This window comes from Myxocyprinus asiaticus, chromosome 37, assembly GCF_019703515.2.
Source record: "Myxocyprinus asiaticus isolate MX2 ecotype Aquarium Trade chromosome 37, UBuf_Myxa_2, whole genome shotgun sequence".
NCBI classification, from domain to species: domain Eukaryota; kingdom Metazoa; phylum Chordata; class Actinopteri; order Cypriniformes; family Catostomidae; genus Myxocyprinus; species Myxocyprinus asiaticus.
Window position 1 is genome coordinate 17,674,877 of NC_059380.1, and position 11,647 is coordinate 17,686,523.

The following is an 11,647-nucleotide window of genomic DNA, read 5'->3' on the forward strand; positions in this document are numbered from 1 at the left end:
AATTTACAGTGAAGTTTTTTTGTGTTATTCAGAGGACAGGATTTAAGTTTAAGTCTTTTGAACTAATAATGCTTAATATGACACTGTTAGATATACATAAAACATATCTGTTGTCTTTTGCCCTTGCTACAGTATATAGATCACCCGTGCCTTATTCTGATTTCCTTGGTGAATTTGCAAATTTTCTGTCAGATCTAGAAGTTACTGTACATTTAATTGTTGGTGACAACATTCACATAGATAATGAAAATGACACATTGGGATTAGCATTTATCGATATTCTCAACTCTCTTGCAGTCATACAAAATGTGACAAGACCAACTCATCGCCATAATCATACGGTACATTTAATTCTGTCATATGGAGTTGATGTAAAGAAATTCTACCACAGAGCGATGACATCTCAGATCATTACCTTGTCTCTTGTTTGCTGCGATCAGCTAATGACACTCAATCTACACCATGCTATCATTCAGGTAGAACTATTCTTCTGACCACTAAAGTCAGCTTCACTAATAATCTTCCAGAATTGTCTCACATACTCAGTAAGCCAAAAAGACTAGAAGAACTTGATGTAATAACAGAAAATATAAATACATCTTCTCTAGCACTCTTGATAGTGTCGCACCCCTTCGATTAAAGAAAATTAAAGAAAAAGCCCTGCACCATGGTACAATGATCACACTCATGCTCTCAAGAGAGCAGCTCGGAAAATGGAGTGCAAGTGGAAGAATACAAAATTAGAGGTATTTCGTGGTGCATGGAAAGATAGTGTCTTTAGCTACAGACAGGCACTAAAAGCTGCCAGGTCAGCATATTTGAGCAAACTCATAGAAAATAACCACAACAATCCGAGGTGTTTATTCAGTACTGTGGCTAAATTGGTTAGGAATAAAGCCTCAACTGAACCAGATATTCTGTCGCAGCACAATTGTAATGACTTCATGAATTTCTTTACTGATAAAATAGAAATCATCAGAAATAAAATAGGAATTATGCAATCAATGGTCACAGCACCTCAGAAAACAGTGTATCGTAATTTTCCTCATGAGCAACTTCAAGCCTTCGCTGTCTTAATTCATGAAGAAATAACAAAACTTATCAAAAAATCAAAAGCCACAACATGTATTTCAGATCCAATACCAACTAAGCTCTTAAAAGGGGTATTCCCTGTAATCTCAGAACCTCTTCTTAATAATATTAACTCCTCGCTATTCAAGGACATATCCCAAAGAAACTTTAAAATGGCAGTTATCAAACCGTTAATTAAGAAAACACAGCTTGATCCTGGAGAATTGGCTAATTATAGACCGATTTCAAATCTCCCATTTATGTCGAAAATACTAGAAAAGGTAGTGTCCTCCCAACTATGTTAATTTTACAGAGAAATGGTATATATGAACAATTTCAGTCAGGATTTAGGCCCCATTACAGTACAGAGACTGCACTTACCAGAGTTACAAATGACTTGCTCTTATCATCTGATCGCAGCTGCATTTCCCTTCTAGTGCTTTTAGATCTTAGTGCTACATTCGACACTGATAGATCACGACATTCTCTTGAATAGGCTAGAGAATTATGTTGCCATTAGTGGACTCGCATTAGCATGGTTTAGGCCATATTTATCAGCCTGCAACCACTTTGTCTGTGTAAATGAGGATTTGTCAAATCAAACAAAATTTAAGAATGGAGTGATACAGGGATCTTTTTAGGGCCTCTGCTTTTCTCCTTATATATGCTTCCCCTGGGAGATATTATCAGGAATCATGTAATACGTTTCCACTGTTATGCCGACGATACCCAAGTTTATATTTCTTCTAAACCGGACGAAATATCACAATTCTCCAAATTAGCAGAGTGTATCAATGAAATAAAAGATTGGATGGCCAGAAATTTCCTTCTACTCAATTCCAACAAAACAGTGGTACAAATTATTGGACCAAAAACATCTAAAAATAAGCCGCTAAAATATAATTTGTCTCTCGATGGATGGACTGTTATGTTATCTTCTACAGTGAAGAACTTAGGTGTTATATTTGATAGCAATCTGTCCTTTGAAAATCAAATTTCCAATGTTTGTAGAACAGCATTCTTCCACCTGACACATGCTCTCTGTTGCTGATGCCGAAAAACTAATTAATGCGTTCATGACCTCAAGACTAGATTATTGTAATGCATTACTGGGAGGATGTCCAGCAAGTTCAATAAATAAACTTCAATTGGTTCAAAATGCAGCAGCCAGAGTGCTGACTAGAACCAACAAATATGATCATATTAGCCCAATTTTATCGTCGTTACATTGGTTACCTGTTAAATTTCATATTATTTTTAAAATTCTGTTAACTACATACAAAGCTTTGAATGGTCTAGCTCCACAGTACTTAAGTGACCTTTTACCATGCTATATTTCATCACATTCATTAAGATCACAAAATTCTGGCCTGTTAATAGTTCCTAGAATATCAAAATCCACAAAAGGAGGTAGATCCTTTTCCTATTTGGCTCCAAAATTATGGAATAGTCTCCCTAACACTGTTCAGGATGCAGACACACTCACTCAGTTTAAGTTTAGACTAAAACTCATCTGTTTAGCCAGGCTTACACCTAATTTATCCATCAACTCACAATTAGGCTGCTTTATTTAGGTCTGCCGGAACCAGAAACATTTATCAGAAACATTTCTCATAATCTATAAATCTGCAATAAATTGAATGGCATCTATGCTAATATTATTCTATTTGTTTCCCTGTCTCAACCTCGGGATTCATGTCATGTAAGACATCGTATACTTCATATGCCACTGCCTGAACCTTGGACTTAGGATGGACCTCACCGAACCTCACCTAAATGACCTGCCAGTTGAACTGCGATGCACCTCATTGATCTCTGCCTGCATAACCTTTGTTTGTTGATGGACGACAGTCTTGAAATGGAATACATAGACTATCTTCACTACCTTCATCAGCCAACTAACAAAGGACAATGCATCTATATGAACTTCTGCAGTTAATCCAGAATGGACTTCAGAGACATTAGTCATTAATCTTACAGTTCATACAGAAACTTTATTTAAACACTGGCCCTTAACACTTACTTAGTTTACTCATTTTAAACCATGACTTGCACTGCACACAAATAACTAATATTGGCATTATATTCATGCTGGTTATCCAGAGGGGAACTGGCCCCCACAGTGAGCCTGGTTTCTCCCAAGTGTTATTTTTCTCAATTAACCAACATCTTATGGAGATTTGTGTTCCTTGCCATAGTCGCCTTCAGCTTGTTCACTGGGTTTCTAAATACAATTATTATTTTACTATTTAATTATTTATTTTATACACAATTTACAATTACACAATGATGACTCTAAGACTTTATATATATTACAGTTTCATTTTCTGTTAAATCATGATTTTCTGTAAAGCTGCTTTGAAACGATGTGTGTTGTGAAAAGCGCTATAGGAATAAAAATGACTTGACTTGACTTCACATTTTCCATCTCGTCCACCAGGGGAAGCAATAACTCACAAACTGCCCAGAACTGCTCAGTCTGTTTTTAAACTTGTATATTACAAAGTGTAAATAAACCAATAGTACAAAGTGAGAGCCCTGGGTTTTACCTTCCCTGATAGCACACGTACATCTCCCAGACTTCTATTAGATGTGTGGGTTTAGCTCTGGAAGATGTCTGTTTTAAGTTGTTGGCTCAACTGCAATACATCTATTAGACATATTGTATTCATTTCTTCTCAGATGTCTATTAGACATCCAGAAGATGTCTTTGAGATGTTTATGATTTAGAATGTTTGTAAATCTGATCTTTTTAAGATGTTTAGTAGATATTTATTAGATTGTGATGCTTTACAGATCAAAAGATCTAAAACAGACATCTCGGGGACGTATGTGTGCTAACTGGGTTGGTAACCATAATTTCCTCCAAAAATACTATAGTTAGTACAGTTACTATTTTAAAATCATTGTAAATTTATATGGGAACTCCAAACATTAGCAGCCTACTATTCACAAAACCTTCTGTCATTGTTTAATTTCTTTCTTTTTTTTTCTTCTTTTTTTGTGTGACAGTGGCATCTAATACCAAGTCATTTAACTGTAGTGAAAATAATTATTATTTTGATTATTCTGGAATTTTGGAAACTATATGGAAGCTTGACATTTTTAAAAGTATACTGACATTTATGGCTCTTTTTTATGACAGCGCTACGTGCAACGACTGTGTACTACGTTTTATCCAATTTTCATCAGAGTGCTAATTCTTAGCACAGTTTTCGTGCCAGCTCAAAGCGCAAGTGGGTGTGGTCTAATTTCTATTAGTATTTTTCCACCTGTTGCCTGAGTGATTTTTAAGTCACTGCAAAAGGGGCTGGTGGAGGGTAAAATGATTAGATTTGGCATGATTTTTTTGGACCACTTTATTATTTTTATATTTTCGTTTAGTTAGAAGTGTAATTTGAATTTAGAAATATTTTTAGTTTATCAGATAGCACTGCGCTCAACTCTTAAAATAGGGCCCTTAGTCTGTTATCATTTCGTTTTTCATCAACTCTTTTGGATAACAGACAAAAGCTTAATTACTTTTAAGTTATTGTTACAACAACTAATTATCATTTCCATTTTTACTGCATACACATTAAAGAATTCATTGCTTTTTTTTTTTTTTTTTCTATTTTCATTGGACTTCCTCATATCAATTCTGCATGTTTAGGCTAAGGCATTACAGACATTACAGAATTATTTTCTGTTAAACTGCTTTGAAACAATGTGTATTGTGAAAAGCGCTATAGTATACAAATAATAATGACTTGACAGTAGGGGAGACCGGGGCTAATTGTCAGTCATGGAAGTTTTTACCAGGCCCCTCTCACTCACTGTACGATTTTGAATCCAATCCAATAACACAAATGTGTGCTTTCTACTGCAGTGGATTTGTATGTTGGTTTCAAACACCTAGTTCAAATCCCTAATAATAATTTTCCATAATGTCTCATATTTTTGTAATAGCTGTTGGGTAAGCAAGTGAAAACAACAAAACTGTCATACATTCAGACAAGGGTAAACTATATCATAAAGGCAGATTTTGTGCTTCCTAATCGTTTTACTTTTTTAAACTGCAGAAAGATTGTAGATTTTGGTTTGGTGTGGGTGGTATTGGTGGTGTGGGGTCACTAAACGTCAACGTGTATTCAATGAACTGTATCTTTTTCTGGGCAATAATGGTGGAAATGTTCAATACAAATCTTGTGAGAGTTACAGGAACAGTTCTTACATTAAAAACACTGAGAGTCATTATGTCAGATGTTGGTGACCTGTATCTTATTATGAATATGGAAAATGTGAATTTATCAGAAATCAGCAAATGTTAAATTACTGTAGATCATCAGTATAATTTTCTACCAACACATAATCTAGCCTAAAGTGAAGCAGTGTGCCCTCTGTCTTTTACAAAGTCCCTTTGTTGTTATTCTGTGGCTGTTGTTACTCACTGCCACTTTCTGTATTGTATGGGTTCAGATTATCGTTCAGGATGTTCAGGCATTGTTCACAGGTGAAGATCTCCATATCCTCTAATATTCAGAGTCAATTTTATTAGTATACTGATTATAATTTCACCTAAAATAAAATATAATATAATAAAATACAGGAGCAAGTAAAGGAAACAAAACATTAAATGCATCAAAAGAGTATGAAATTAGAGTTAGGATGTTGTTTACTAGCAGAGTGATAACCCACAGTAACCACAATTTCCGCCAAATTACCACAGTACAGTTATGCAGCTATTGGTGGTTACTGCTGTTAAACTGCAGATTTTCACAGGGACCAGATATTAGCCAATATTGTCTAATAATGTTTTATTTATATATCATACTAAATTATATTTTTACAATTTAGTAACTATGGTATTTTAACAAAAAATATTTTTATGGTTCATTGAGGTTGTCTAAGGTGATGAAAATTAGGAATCTTAATCTAGTTTAAAACAAATTTTTGAAAAATATTTATAGCATTTTCTAAATAAAAAAAAAAAAAAAAAAAAAATATATATATATATATATATATATATATATATATATATATATATATATGTATACATACATGTATACATATATATATATATATATATATATATATATATATATGTATACATGTATATATGTATATATGTATATATATATTGAATTACTTTTAAAATTTTATATGGTGTAACCATCAAGTAAAAGGTATTAAAATCCTCCCTTGTGCCTTGAATACACAAGATTGGACACAATTTAATCACTAATTTCAAAAAGTTTTAAAACACATTTTTCAAAGTGAATAATATTTTTTTACACATTCATTTTTGAGTCAAGAATATAAGAGGTTTCCTCAGTGTTACGCCAAATGACTTGAACAAAATGTGTCTTTTCATAAAATGTCAGAATATTGATATGACAAAATAATAATAAAAAAAATAAAAAAAATAAAATAAAAAAAAATCTAAAGGAGTACAGAGCTGCTTATAGGACAGGGTTGGAATTTTTTTTCTGAAAATACTTTTGTGCTATCGCAATAAGCGTGCCCTCACAATAAGTTACGAATGCCCTCACAATAGTTTGCGTTACCTCAAAATAAGTTTTGCGCGCCCTGGCAGTTTGTGTTCCATCTTAATAAATTTACCATGGTTTAATTATTTTATTAGTAACCATATTTTAACTATTATATTCATAGTGAAATCATAGCATTAATGCAGGAAAACAAAAACCGTAGTACTAAAAATCAAAATTGTGTGGTTTTTATGGTTTTACAACACATAGTTTAACAATGGTATTTGTAGTAAAACCATTGTAACCACAAGATTAACCATTGTTAATCTATAGTAAACCCATACTATATGGATACAGTATACTGTATTAAAACCAGGGGTGCATTAAGGTACCTCTGGGCTATTGGGCTCACCGTTCCGTGGGACCCCCCTGCCATTCCGCTACAGGGACGACTTTCACTGTTGCGCACTGTCGTGTTTCAGCATCTTCTGCTAGACGTGTTTCGATAAGCGCGTTTACATGGATGATGCGAATGGGGCCCTCCATGGGAGATGTGGGCCTGCTCTGGCTATGGTTTACTACAGTAACCATAGTTATATGGTATTTGCAATACTGGGTAGTAACGGATTACATGCAATATTAATTATGTAATCAGATTACAAAATAAAGTATTTGTAATTGGATTAAATTACTTTTTAATAGATTACATGATTACATATGAACAAGGAAAGTAAATTATTAATAATTTCTTGATCATCCTAATCATTCTCTATTTTCAATCTTTTACATTTTTCATTCTAAATCAGCACACCGCTAATATGTTCAGTAAGTCTTCAAGTGTTTTCGGAAGAGACGGGGAGGGTTGTGTGTACTGCACACAGACTGGATACTCGCTACTAGCCGGCCAGGTGAAGATGGAGAGCTCTACCTCAGAATTTAACCACTGGATCTATAGAGATAATTTCATATTTAAGAATGAAATTACACCAGTGGTGTTCATCTCACACATTAAACTTAATTGCTTCAAAGGATCTAGAGGATGCCATCTCTAAGGGTCCTGCCCGCAGGGTACACAATAGTTCAACTGCAAAATGTGCAGAAAAATGAAACAAAGCCCATTGCTCTACTGTTGCTGCTGATGCAGTGGAGTCCACTGCATGAAACTTGACATAAAACTTGACACACTTGTTCCTTGTGTAACTCGGTGGAACTCTGCTGTTTTAATATATTCTGCTTTTTTAGAATATTCTTGCTGTTCAAAAGATAATATCTTGCACCTCAGCTTTGGAATAGGTGATGTACTATCAGTAAGCAGTAAGGGTTAAAGCTCTGACCTGGCAACATCATTGCTGTTGTTTTATGGTCATTAATGTTGCTATTGTTTTATGCACTTAAAATGAACTTGACGTCTCAGTGTTTGAATTATAAACTTTGGCCATGCACAGTCATTGCTGTTAGATTTAATGTTTATTTAATTTATTTAATGTTTAATGCACTTTTTAAAAATGTCATAAGGAGCTCTTTTTGTGAGATACTTTTTGTTAGTAATAAAGAATGATATACATTTTCTTCCTCTTTGTACTTTTATGTTAAAATGATTATCCTACTCAAATGTATGTGACATAAAATAAAATTAGGTTGAAAGTAATCCAAAAGTAATCGGATTAGATTACCCCACAATGTAATCTACGAGATTACGTTACTGATTGCATTTTTTTGTCATGTAATTTGTAATCAGTACCTGATTACAATTCACAAGTAATCCGCCCAGCACTGGGTATTTGTATAGTAAAACCATAATATCCACAAAATTATGATTTTTATTACCATAGTTTTCGTTTCCTTGTACTATTACTATGGTTTCACTACGAATATCATGGTTAAAATATGGTTACTGTAGTAAAACCATGGCAAATTTATTCAAGGAAATGAAAACTAATATGACGGCATGCAAAACTTATTGCCAGGGGAGGGCATGCAAAATTATATATATATATATATATATATAAACTTCCTGTCTTGTCCTAAGGGGCTCCGTAATATGGGTCTTCACCATTTTATGTTTTTTTTTTTTTTTTGCCTAAAGCCCCCGTCCAAGGCCTGTAGGTTTACGTCGTCTCTGACGGCCAAGGCCTACGGTGCCGCTGGACAAGCCGCCTCCGCCCTGCATGCCATGGCTCTCCTGCAAGTCCGCCAAGGCGCTAAAGGAACTGAACGAGGGTAGTTCCGCCCCGGGATTGATGCAGGAACTGCGCTTGGCGACCGACCTCGCTCTCCGAGTGACGAAGGTCACGGCGCGGTCTCTCGGGCGGACGATGTCCACATTAGTGGTCTAGGAGTGCCACCTTTGGCTCAACCTGGTCGAGATGGGTGAGGCCGACAGGACACGGTTCCTCGCTGCCCCCATCTCCCAGGCTGGCCTATTCGGCAACACCGTCAAGGACTTTGCCCAGCAGTTCTTGACGGTGGAGCAGTAGACGGAGGCTATCCGGCATATCCTGCCTCGGTGTGGCTCAAGATCCTGCACCCCGTCTGCTCGTCGCCAAGGGCGTCCCCCTGTGGTGAATGCACCGGCTCCGCCGCAGCCCGCCCCTTCGGCCCGGCGTGGAGCCCACCGCAGGAAGCAGACGCCACCCGTCTCGCGGCCGCCAAGAATGCGGAAATGCAGGAAATAAAGGGGAAACAGAGCCGGCGTTCTCATTAGAGTAAGACGCCGCGCAAATCGACCCACTCTACCCAGTATTCTACTGGAAAATGTTCAGTCTCTGGATAACAAGCTCTGCGAGCTGAAAGCGCGGATCTCTTTCCAACGAGAGACGAGGGACTGCTGCATTATCTGCCTAACAGAAACTTGGATGTCTGCGGAGATTCCAGACCCAGCCATTGAACCTGCGGGGTTCTCTGTGCGCCGAGCGGACAGAGCGAAAGACCTCTCAGGTAAAAGCAGAGGTGGTGGTGTATGTTTTATGATCAACAAATCCTGGTGTGATCAGAGGAATGTACATTCTGTCAAGTCTTTCTGCTCTCCTGATCTGGAATTTCTCATGCTTCTGTGTTGACCATTCTGGCTACCGAGGGAATTCACAGCGGTCATTATCACAGCTGTGTACATTCCTCCACAAGCCGACACAGACCGGGCACTCAAGGAACTGTATGGGAGTATAAGTGAGCAGGAAACCGTGCACCCTGAGGCCGCATTCATTGTGACCAGGGACTTTAATAAAGCCAGTTTCAAATCAGTCACACCAAAATACCACCAGCACATTAGTTTCAACACACAAGGGGACCGGGTTTTGGACCATTGCTACTCTCCCTTCCGGGATGGCTACAAATCCCTCCCCTGCCCATCATTTGGCAAATCGGATCACTCTTCCATTCTGCTTCTGCCCACTTACAGGCAGAAACTGAAACAGGAAGCTCCCACCCTCAGAACGATCCAGGGCTGGTCGGACCAATCAGACTCTACGCTACAGGACTGTTTTGATCACACGGACTGGGAGATGTTCCGGTCTGCCTCTGATGACGACATCGAGCTTTACGCTGATAGCGTAATGTGTTTCATCAAAAAGTGCGTGGAGGACATAGTTCCGACCAGAAGAACACGGATCTATCTGAACCAGAAGCCATGGATAAATAGCGATGTTCGCGCGGCACTTAATGTGCGGACCTCCGCTTTCAATTCCGGGAACGCGGAGGAGCATAAACAAGCCAGTTATGCCCTCCGAAAAACTATAAGAACAGCAAAATGCCAGTACAGGAACAAGATTGAAGGACAGTTTAACACCACCAACTCTAGAAGCATGTGGCAAGGAATTAACATCATCACGGACTTTAAAGGGAATAAAAACTCCGCCATGAACACCGCTGCCTCTCTCCCGGATAAGCTAAATACTTTTTATGCTCGTTTTGAGGGAAATAACACCGCGGCTCGCGGCCAAAGCTACAGAGGTTAGTTCACTCTCCATCTATGTAGCGGATGTAACCCGATCCTTCCGACGGGTGAATATCCGCAAAGCCATGGGCCCAGACGGCATTCCGGGCTGCGTCATCAGAGCGTGCGCGAACCAGCTGGCTGGTGTTTTTACAGACATTTTCAACCTTTCCCTCTCTTTGTCTGTAGTCCCCACATGCTTTAAAACATCCACCATTGTGCCTGTTCCAAAGCAATCAAAAATAACTTGCTTAAATGACTGGCGTCCTGTTGCTCTGACTCCCATCATCAGCAAATGCTTTGAGAGACTAATCAGAGATTACATCTGCTCTGTGCTGCCTCTCTCTCTAGACCCATTGCAGTTTGCTTACCGCAACAACCGCTCCACTGATGATGCCATTGCATCTACACTACACACTGCTCTCTCCCACCTGGAAAAAAGAACACTTATGTGAGAATGCTGTTTGTAGACTACAGCTCAGCATTCAACACCATAGTGCCCTCCAAGCTAGATGAGAAACTCCGGGCTCTGGGCTTAAACAGCTCGCTCTGCAGCTGAATCCTGGACTTCCTGTCAAGCAGACGCCAGGTGGTTAGAATAGGCAGCAACATCTCCTCATCACTGACCTGCAACACTTGAGCCCCACAGGGCTGTGTTCTCAGCCCACTCTTGTATTCCTTGTACACACATGACTGTGTGGCAACACATAGCTCCAATGCCATCATTAAGTTTGCTGATGACACGACGGTGGTAGGTCTGATCACTGACAATGATGAAACAGCCTACAGAGAGGAGGTGCACACTCTGACACACTGGTGTCAGGAGCACAACCTCTCCCTCAACGTCAGTAAGACAAAGGAGCTTGTGGTGGACTTCAGAAGAGAAGACAGAGAACACAGTCACATCACCATCAGTGGAGCACCAGTGGAGAGAGTCAGCAGCTTCAAGTTCCTAGGTGTCCACATCACTGAGGAACTCACATGGTCCATCCACACTGAAGTCATTGTGAAGAAGGCTCATCAGCGCCTCTTCTTCCTGAGACGGCTGAGGAAGTTTGGAATGAACCACCACATCCTCACACGGTTCTACACATGCACTGTAGAGAGCATCCTGACTGGCTGCATCTCCGCCTGGTACAGCAATAGCACAGCCCACAACCGCAAAGCACTGCAAAGG